This window comes from Rhagoletis pomonella, unplaced genomic scaffold (genome assembly GCF_013731165.1).
Source record: "Rhagoletis pomonella isolate Grant_MI unplaced genomic scaffold, Rhpom_1.0 Rhpom_scaffold_00006, whole genome shotgun sequence".
Taxonomy (NCBI): domain Eukaryota; kingdom Metazoa; phylum Arthropoda; class Insecta; order Diptera; family Tephritidae; genus Rhagoletis; species Rhagoletis pomonella.
This window is the reverse complement of record NW_023458560.1, coordinates 66,760,572-66,771,941: the sequence shown is the minus strand read 5'-3', so window position 1 is coordinate 66,771,941 and position 11,370 is coordinate 66,760,572.

Below are 11,370 nucleotides of genomic sequence, written 5' to 3'. Positions count from 1 at the left end.
AATCGGCATGATTTGCAGGCCGTAAATAAAAACCAAAGAACTTTAGAGAGCCTTAGCAACTAAAACAAAAGTCTTAGCGAAAAATATTGCGCAATTTCTGCTTTTCTTTTACGCTTTTTTTCCGCCTTTTTGGTTTTTGGCCAGTAAAATGTAAACATTCTACGCCAAGAAATGTCAGAGTGCATCTTCAAGATTTATGTGCACACGCTTGCTCAGCTGCTGTGAAAAATACCCATGCGTTGCTTTTTGGCAACTGGAGGCAGTCGCTGGCAGCAGCAAGCAACCAGCAGTCAGCAGTTGGCGCTGGTAAAACAATAAAACCACGACTGGCAAAGGAAATGTGGAAGAAGATGTGTAGTCTCTGTCGTTCGGGAATGGTGAACGCACGCAAGCTCAAGCGCGGCGGCAGGGGCGGGTAATATTTACGTTTTCGCTGCTTAATCACAAATACAAAATTCTTGGCTCCTTCCACCATTGACTTGGCCAAATGGCGCTCCCCCAATCCACACATAGCTCACTGCCAACAGGCAGCTACTACTACACCATTTCTTCTCGCCTCATCTTTTTTGGCAAGCGATAAGTGCTCGAGCTAGCAGAACTGCATATGCCGCTCATAATAAGCATTCATTCATTCAACGCCTGTGGCAGGCATTTAGCCAATGATGACAGCATCTTCAGTCAGCTTGCCGCTGGTTGCTTGCTGCTTGCCTGGTTACTGTTGGCTGCGGTTCGTTGGCTTGTTTCAAACATTTTTCTTGGCAAGTCCTGTTGGCAGCCGATAGACGCGCGCGGTAGTAATGCCGCCGCCTTCATAATCCGCTACTGCGCCGGCGTTTCGTGGAATCCGGCGTGTACGCGTGCCACCACAACTACCGTTAATGAGAATGGCGGTGGCGAGATGTTTAGTGCTTTTTGATTTGCACTTCAAGTCATTTTTAATTGTTGACGCACATTTTTGACGACTTGCCCAGTTGTGCACGCGCCTCATACATTGATGCTGCGGCGGCTGGTGGCGTGCGGCTATTGCTGATTGTTTGTTGGCAACACTCAGTTTTTGTTGGCCAGCATCATCGACAAACTAGAGGGTATTTCCCACTTGGCCAACGACTAATTTTCCCGCAGTTTTGGCCACATGTGCAGAAAAAGACGCTGCTCAAGGCGCAGACTTATTCCTGGCATTTGTTCGTTGCTCGGTGTTGGTGCTGCTGTTAGTGGCGAACAGGTGGCACAAAATCATTAATATTGTTATTGCACTATTTGAGATGCTTGATTGGTGCATTTAACCTCAATTCAGGCGCGTCACAGTCAAAGAGATGCGCAGGGTGGGAGGCGTGCAGGCACAGGCAGTAGCAGTTCATTCACTCCTCTACCTATTTATGTTTGTTGGCAGCTTTATGTACTCGTAGTTGGCCACCAGTTGACCAATAGAATAATAATAGTTTTGGCCGCCCGCATTCAAGTGGGCTTGCGAATTTATTGGCTATCATACAAATATTTCTTCGGTTTTGATTTGCGCCATGAATTGTGGTATTGTTTTTATTTTTTGGTGCTCTGGCTGTTGATTTTATTTCATTTGATTTGATTTTCATTTGGCAGCCATATGACCAATAAAGTGATGACGGTGTCTGACAGCCAGTTAATATTTAATGTTTGCCAATTTTCGTCGTTGTTGGATTTATTGGTGAAATCACTTGTTTGATTGGCACACGTTTGCGTTGCGTTGGCGTTTGGCATTAAGGCCGCTGATAAGCGTAGTGAAAGTTTTCTCAAATTGTTGGTACGAATTGTTTTGATCTATCAAAGCAAATGTGGGATTTTGGGGGAGGAGTTGGAAACTAATAAATAGTTAGGGCTTGATATCACAAAGTTTTCTTTTACAACTCTGTCTTTAATATGCAACAATTTTTATTGAGCTTGAGGCCGTTTTATATGAAAAATTATTGTGGAAAAAAAACAAAAGTAGTTTTATAAATGGTAAAAGTTATAGCTGCTATTTCGGAGATCAGCACATTTCCGCAGCAGACTTCTTCTCCACGGTCACTGGGATATGAACCAGCGAATCGAGCTTACAAAGCCAGCGGTCTACCTACTGCGCTAAGTTCGCTCTATAAATTGTTGTTGCTTTTTCCACTTTCTCATACCTATGTCAACCGAATTATAATCAAGGATAGCTATTCTGCTGCTATATATGTAGACTTGATCATGTGGTTATTGTGGTTGTGGTTGTTGTTTTTGTTTTATTTTTCATATAAAACGGCCTCAAGCTCAGTAAAAAATGTTGAATATAATTGTTATTTCAGTGGGATATCTCGAAAACTGAGAGACTAGCTGCATACAAACAGACGGACGGACGGACTTGGCTAAATCGGCGCAGCTCGACGTTCTGATCATATAAGTATACATTTTGATGGGTCTATCTGTTCTTATTCTCGTACAGTAGAATCGCAAAAAAGTTAATCGGTCGGCTAAGTCAACCGAATTTCAGTGTTCATGTACCGCTCTAAAAAGTTAGCTTTTGGGTTAACTTTTCTGAGCTTGTACATTTTTCAAACCAGCCATTTGCTTGGCAACAAAAACAAGCCCGATCTCAAATTGTTTACAGGTATTCCCCGAATTTCTTTTCATCGTGGGCGTTTGAATTTGTGAGTTGTGTGTTTAAAAATGTCAACAAGGAAGAAAAAGTCAAATCAAATCCAAGTTTATTTTTAGTAAATTTAGCTTGGGTTTTTCCTAAAAACTACCTTAATTTTTATATTTTTTAAAATTTTTAAAAGCGGTTAGAAAAGTTAATAATTCGAAAAAGTTAATACCCTTGGGACATTTTTCGAGATTCTACTGTACTTACAAACATCGGACCAAAGTTACAATACCATTTCATGCTCATGAAAGGTATAATTTATTATAACAAAATTTGTTTACTCTTGAATACGATTTCAGCGAGTGCGCTATAACGACACAGGCATGATAAAAACATAACAAGGTAAAACCATTGAGAGGCAGTCTGACGTTTGCCAACAATATAATTTTAAAATCAAAACTCAAACTCACACACACATTCTCATTTTCAATCTCAAACAACAACAATTGTGAACAATTTAATTTTTTTATTTTCAATTTTATATGATTTTAAAATGTTGGCAAACGTCAGAAAAAAATCATGGCCGACGAAACGAGAGAATGAATTTACCTTGTAAGGTTTTTATCATGGACACAGGTATGAACGCTTGAAAGAAATATGTGCTGAGTAAAATGGGTTTTTTATTAATGCGATTCTTGCGTACGTATAAACAAGGTATACGTTTATCTCATCTTTTCATGTAAGTTTCTTTTACAACATTATATCTACATTATTTTATAGTAGGGTGGCATGGTAGTGCGCGGTTCTGTCAATTTTTTTGCATAAGGTTTCCTTTGAAATCATACACTGTTCAACGTGGAAATTCCCTGGGAGGTTCCCTGACATGCCTGTCGATAATGTATCTACCACAGAGCGGGTATTCTCTCAAGAACGCGTCTGAATCTGGTTTTCAACATTTTATCAAAATAAAAACACCTTGTAAATAGGAATTGAAAAAATTAAAAATATGTTAACTGGCTACGACAATAATGCAAATCCTTCGTGATTACTAAATTACATGCCTATGATTTCTTATTATTCTCGAAACACTTGGCTACATTCTACGTTTTTTTTTACGAATTCACAGAAAAACATGAAAATTTATTTCATTTTACTTGCCCCATTTTCTGCCTGTCAAAAAGAGTGAACGTGAATGACGAACTGTCATCAGTCAGTAACTTGATCATGATGTCTAAATTGTTTTCTTGCTGTGGAAAAAAATGTGCTGGCGGGCAGAGAATACACTGTACAAAATAGAAAAGGTTAATAAGGTATCGACATCAGTCTGACATCTGCAAATGACTCCAGATTAATTTCCCATATCTCTAGAGGCGGAATTAAAACCGTTTTTCTATTTCTCGTCCGATTGATAAATTGCTCTACCGGGAAAATGTACTACAAGTCATTATAATCTTGCTGCTTGGTAAAAAACTATTTTTTTTTTTTGGAAACCCATGATTAATAGTCTGATTTATTTACAAAGATGTGTTATTTCTAACTGGTGCCGTAATATTTATAATAATATTTAACCAAAATCGTACAGCAATATTTTTTCATATTTTCAAATTATTATTTTTTTTTTAATTTTATGAATTTTTAATAAAAATAAAATTCGCGCTACAACAAAAACCGTTAAACTCAAAGTTGCTAACTTTGTAAAAATAAAAAAAGAAAATGCGCAACACCCTCGACAAACAAAAAAAAATTCTCAAAAATCAACGAAACGATATTTTGAAGCGACTTCAAACTTGCTCTTTACTGAAACTGAATGGGATATAAAACTAAAATTTTACAATTTTTTTTATTTGTTACAATGTTAAAAACTTTAAGTTTTTTAGATTTAGTTGTTGTGTGAACCATGATAAAAACATAGCAAGGTAGAACCGTTCTCTCAATTTGTCGGCCATGATTTTCTTTTTTGAAGTTTGCCAACATTTTAAAATCATATAAAAGTGAAAATAAAAAATTGAAATTGTTCGAAATTGCTGTTGCTTGAGATTGAAAATGAAAATGTGTGTGTGAGTTTGTGAGTAAATTTAAAAATTAAATTGTTTGGAAACGTCAAGAATTTTAAAAGTGACTCTCAGCGGTTCTACCTTACTATATTTTTATCGTGGTGTGAACTATGTTTTTATTAAAAATTAATAAAATTTAATTAAAATAAAATATTTCCAAAATGTGGAAAGGTGTACGATTTTGACTGACACTCACTGTATGCATTTAGTTCTTATGGACCAACGTCAGCTCTGAAGCAAGAGCATTCCACATTTTTTAGAGCCGTATATCTAATCTCGGGGAAGTATTCAAACACTAAAATTTGAATCTAGACTACGTATTATTTACATGGTAGCTACATATTGGCTACGCAAGAGGTTCTGGTATAATACAAATTAATATTGTTTTGACGAAATTTAAGTAATTTCTTATTTTGGTAAAACTGATAGAAACAAATAGAGAAATTCTCCTCGTACATTCATCAACGACGGTAGAGATTTATTATCTGATAAAAACTATGCAGAAACAATTTTTTGATTTTGTGCCTATTTGTATCGTAGTTCGCCCTTGTTATAGAACGCGCTGAAATAAGTATTCTTCAATCGAATTTAAAATTATGTAATCTGTTCTATTGGCGGTTAATGAATTTTCTAAAAAAAGAAGCATTAGCCTGATTACTCAATTATAAGCAGGGAGGGCAAAAACTCGGAGTTCGAGCGAGCGAGCGAGCAAACTCCTACTCAATGCATCGCAGACAACGAGGCGCTCGCAGCTCGTACTCGTAGCAGCAATGAGGCGAGGCACAAGAAGTTTGGCTCGCTCGCCATACGAGCGAGCGCTGCTTGTTTGCTCGCGCTCCTATTAAACGAGCGAGGCTGTTGGGGGGACGCGCGAGCGCTCCGAGCGTACTATACAACACATGCATTTTTGTGCATAAAAATGTGGGAATGTATGTCAATAGATTATGTACGAAAGTATGTTAATAATTGTATGTACATATGCATATATATATGTAAAGTATTATATTAGGGCAGCATTTAAAACAACAAATAAAATTGATTACATACATAAGCATAGATTATGGAATGAATTATTTTTTAGAGTTATATTCATACATGTGTACACACATAACATGCATATTTATATATGTTTGTATGTACGTATTTATGTATATATGCATTTATGTATGTATGTACATATGCATGTATTTTGTCTTTACAGAGAAAAGTAAGTAACGAAGATATTATAATCGTTTGTGCCGCAGAAACAAAAAACAAGTAAGCACTTGTTAAGACCCTCAAAATAGTTTGCTACTCGTAGCAGTTATGCTGGATACCAGAATGAAATATAGTCCTTGGTGAAAAAATTTATTTGTGGCGTGTTGTTCAAGGACATATGTACATATGTATGCATGTATATATGGATATGTAGACATGGGAAAATTTACGTAAACAAAGAATAGAGACCGTTTCGCATACAACTTTGGCGTTGCGTTGGCGTCGAATTTCAAAGCAGCCGTCCACATATCCCAAATTTGACAACGCTAAGGCCAACACAAAGCAGAAAGATCGCTGCGTCGGTCGCCAGCTGTTGCAAATAAATAAAATTAAATTAAATGTTTTTTCCTTTTAATCAAATGAAGGCAAGAAATATAATTTTTCATGCTATTATTGATATGAAATATTAATTTATCGCTCGTTAATATGTTAATTTAGTGGGCAAAGTAGTCTCTGCCAAGCTTCATTGTAGAACGCACATTTTTAACTTGCGTTATGTCAAACCAACGCCAACTACAAAGTCAACGCGAAAGTTCTATGTGGACCAGCCTTAATTATCAAATAGTAGTTTGTATTATCCTACATACATATATATGTATGGGGGCTAAACCAGGAATATTCATTTGAAAATGTTGATGTCCTACTCATTTATGAAATGAAAGACAAAATAATGATTTTTATAAATATTATATTCTCATTTATACATATGTAACATAGTTACTTAGTCAAATTACTTAGTAATTACTTGTATGTAAGAATACAAAAAAAATGATCTCAAAAAAGCAAAATCGCTACAGCGAAAAAAGGGTTTGAAAAACCGCATAAATTCAAATCTGCATAAAAAAGAACCGCATAAAAAGAGACCTAAGTGTATAAGTTGAAATTTTATAAGAAATTATTGAACATTAAAAACATTATACCTACATAGATATGTATGCACATATGTGCCTACCTAGTAGAAAACTGGTCAAAATAGCACGAATCGATTATTCTGTGCATGAGAATATATACATAAATATATACAAACATATGTGTATGTGTATACATATCTGCATGCGTGCATACAATCCTTTACTCGAAATTCTTAGTTGCTGCAATTTTTATCCCATACATTCAGTGTTGCCAACTTTTCAGTTTCAAAAAGCACCAAACCTTGGAAAAAGAGCGTTTTACCGCACTAAAAGCACTAATTTTTTTTTTTAATCAAAGGATACTCTTTTTCATAACAGTTTGTGGTAAACAAAAGTAAAAAAATAAACAATATTTACATGTATAAATAAATACACATTCAGGCTTGCGAAACTGGTGCATCTGGAGAAGGAACAATCGAATCGCAACAAACGAAATTGAATTTTAAAGGGGAAGAGTAATACTTAATGATACCCTAAGTAGAAATGAGCGAAAAAATTTGTTGTTTTATAATATAACCTCAAATATTGCGAAAAACCGTGTTTTTACACTTAGAGGCTAGGATATCTCAAAATTCTGACGTGATAGAGAAATTCTGCAGCTAGATTTGGATTCAGCACCGAAAAATCTACACAAAATGGTTCCACTCAGGTGGCAAAAAAAGTTAAAATTTTTCGAACTGTGCAATCAATCAATAATCAAGAAAATAAAAAAATAAATACTTAACTTATCTGCGTGCTAGCATTTTCAACGCGAATACAATTTAACAAAAACGCAAGAACGTGGGTTTGCAACTTCATCCTTTTATCAATCATGGTTTGAATTTTAGTGCATTTAAATTTGTAGATTCTTGTAAATTCAGAAATTTTAGTTCAGAAAAAAGCACTAAAAAGGGCACTAGGCCCTAAACCATTATTTTTAGCGTTTTAATTTTCAAAAAGCACTAAATCTGGTGCTTAAAGTACTAAGTTAGCAACTATGCAAACATTTTTGCCGACCAAACAACGCGTTTGCCTGTCTAATCTGCTTGCCTCATTTGCCTCGCTCGTTTACTCGCCTCATCTGCCTCGCTCGTCTGCTGCTGCAAATGAGTGCCTCGCTCGCAACGACGCCCTCGCGAGGGCAGAGCTAATGAGGCCCTCGTTTGCTTGCCGCTCTACTCTTGCGCTGCCCTCGTTTGATTACTCGCTCGCTGGCTGCTCAGCGCGTGCGCTCGTACTTAACGAGTGCTCATTTGCAAACAGCCTCGCGTGTTGCTCGTGAGTTACGCTAGTTCAGAGCAAACTAACGAGCGAGCGAGGGGCTAAAATGAGGCAAATCCGAACCCTGATTATAAAGGCCCGTCCACATAAAACTTTGGCGTTGCGTTGGCGTTGGCGTCGCTTCAACAGCTGACTATGAATACATGAATTCAAATGCACCCGTCCATATAGCCAGAATTCGGCAACGCTCACGCCAACACAAAGCAAAAAGATGGCCAACTCTCATCTTTTCGCGTGCGTTGCTCGTCAGCTGTTGCAAATAAATAAAATTGTGTGAAATATTTTCCCCTTTTTAATCAAGTGCGGGCAAGAAATATCGTTTTTAATGCAATTATTGATATGAAATATTAATTTATCCGTCGTTAGTATGTTAATTTAGTGGCCCAAGCATTCGCTGCCAAGCGTTCATTGTAGCAAGCATACTTTTAACGTGCATTCTGTCAAACCAACGCCAACGCCAAAGCCAACGCGAAATTTCTATGTGGACCGGCCTTAAGTCATCTGTTTGTTTTTGTAAATTTTTGTTTTTTTTAAGAGGCATATGGTTTTAGGAAACATATACATATTTTATTTGGATACAAATGCGTGCTTTGTACACGAACAACAAACCTCCATACATATGTATATACATTAGGGTGTCCGTTAATTACCATGTTGTTGTTTTTTGCAGCCGCTCACTGCATTTTTCGATTTGGTCCTAAAACCAGGGACGGTAATCATTATGAGTGAAATAATTTAAATCGGCATTTAATCATTATTCTATGATTTTCATTTTTTCTCTCTGAGATAATAATTATTATGGATTTTTTTTCCACTTGAAAATAATGATTATTTATAAAATTTAAAAGGCTATACAGACGCAGCTTACTGAAATTTTGACCTGAAAATTTTGGGACTTATTTTGTTTATTATGGTGTCGCTACCTCTGAAAAGGATACAACGGAAATCACGCTGGTATAGCTTTTGAGTTTTTTGAATGATCATTATTCTTAAAGGAAACAAATAAAATCCAATAATAATTATTATCCTGAGCGAAAAAATAAAAATCATAAAATAATCATTATTTGCGATCGAAAAATTAAAAATCACGTAATAATAATTATCTTTGGGCGAAAAATTAAAACTCAAATATTAATTATTATCTTTAATCTTTATTGGTTAAACTCAAAAAATAAAAATCATTGTAAATTACAGTGGGACGTACGAACACAAATACGTGAGTGTAGTTAAAATTGTTTTACGACGATTACAACTTGTTGGTTTTTTGCTTAAAATTTAAAAAATAATGATTATTTTCCGTCCCTGCCTAAAACTCAATATCCAATCCGAAAAAGCTCTTAAGTTTCAAATCAAACCGAGCTACGTGGACATTTCCCATTTTAATAACATGGGATTTTTTGATTTTTTGCATTGAATTTTATTTCTCGGAAATAAATAAGCAATAACCAATGTATAATATTATATTAATATTATAAATCCGAAAGCGAGTTCGTTTACATAATTGTTGCGCTTACACGCTTTAACTATTCAACCGATCATCGTGAAATTTTGTACACTGGTGTCTTTTAGCTCAACTTAAAATATAGGCGTTGCACCTCCCATACAAACGGAATTTTTCATACTGCATATCTCAGGACATATTTGTAATAGAGGACTGGAACTTGGTATAAAGCTATATGTATGTATATAATAAATTCCACACTCATGGAGGAGGGCTGCCACCTGTTTAAAAAATGAAATTTAACTGGGATTAAGGGAATTATTTTTATTTTTTAAATTATATTAAAAAATAGATGTCAAGAGGCTTAAAAAAGCTGTATTTTGGGTTGCCACCCGTTTGAAACATCAAATTTAAATCAATTATTCGCACGCTATATAAAAAATTAAAGTAATGGCAAAAAACGAAAAATGTTAAGAAGCTTCGGATTGAACATTTAAAATATTATTGAGGTGTTTTACAAGGGTTGCCACCAATTTAAAATTTAATTCAATTAATTTAAATGAATTACTACAATATGGGTTTTTGAAAAGGATTTTAGTTCGAAACAGCATTTAGGAGGGTTGCCACTTGTTCGAAAAATCAAATGCTTCTTGAATTAAAGGATTGAAGTAACTGTAATATGTATCACAATATGGGGGTCAGACGAAAGAGGTTAAATAAAGTTTTAGTTAGAAAATATTTTGAATAGAGTTGCCACCTGTCTTAAAAGTCGAATTTAAATTAATTATACTCAAGCTAAAGTGTCACACGTAAGAGTGTTTAGAAATGTTTAGCTTAAACATGTATAATTTTCTGAGGGATTTGAAAAGGGTTGCCAGCTGTTTTGAAGCGCATAGGGTTTACCCGCACCCCTTCTGAACGTTATCGATTCTGTTGTGCTTCCTGATTCGATGTGTGTTTTTAGCATTGATAAAATTCCCAGATAGGTTAAAATTGATAAAATTTATAATGCAATTTTTAGCAAATTTTTTATAATTTTTTCTAACGATTTTTATTAATCGTATTTTGAGCACAGTTCCGGTAGCTGAATTGAGTTCCGCAGTGGATCAAACTTTATCATTTCATTGGGAAAATTTTCCTTTCTATTTTCCTCAGTCTGTGTAATGTGCGGGTAGATACAAATTTTGCTAAAACAATTAGGCAAGTTTACATGGTGTTGTATAGTGTCGTATATTTAGTTGAATGTCGTAAGCTTTTAACGTCTAGAAATATATAAAGGGCATTCAGAAGTTACCATATAAGTCGTATTATGAATTTTCACAGCTATTTTTTTGTTGTTTAAAGTCCTCTAAACATTTATTAAAACTTTTAAAATTTATGACGTACGACCAGAGCTGGGTAAATGCAATTACATTACAATTACAATTACATTCCTCAGTAATTGTAATTAGGAATCAATTCCTCCAGTTTACAGCAAAGGAATCGATTACTTTTTCAATTACTTGAAGTAATTTCAAATGGAATTGTTTTTTTCTTTAATTCCATTACAAGGAATTTCATATTGTAATTGGAATAAATTACGTGCTAGTAATGTAATTTTTTTTTTCAATTCCTTTGAAAGGAATTGAAAATGTAATTTTTTTTTTCCAATTCCTTTGAAAGGAATTGAAAGTGTAATTGATTTTTTTTGAATTCCATTCCTCAAAGTAATTTAAAAAGTAATTGAAAAATTTCTAAAAAAAAAAATTTTTTTTACTGTTGAATTGCAATAGCTTTGATAAATTTCTTGGTTGCTAACTGCCTTGAATAAATAACTTATACCTAAGTAGTTTTACTAATTGAACTTTAAGAAAACTGAATAACTTAAAC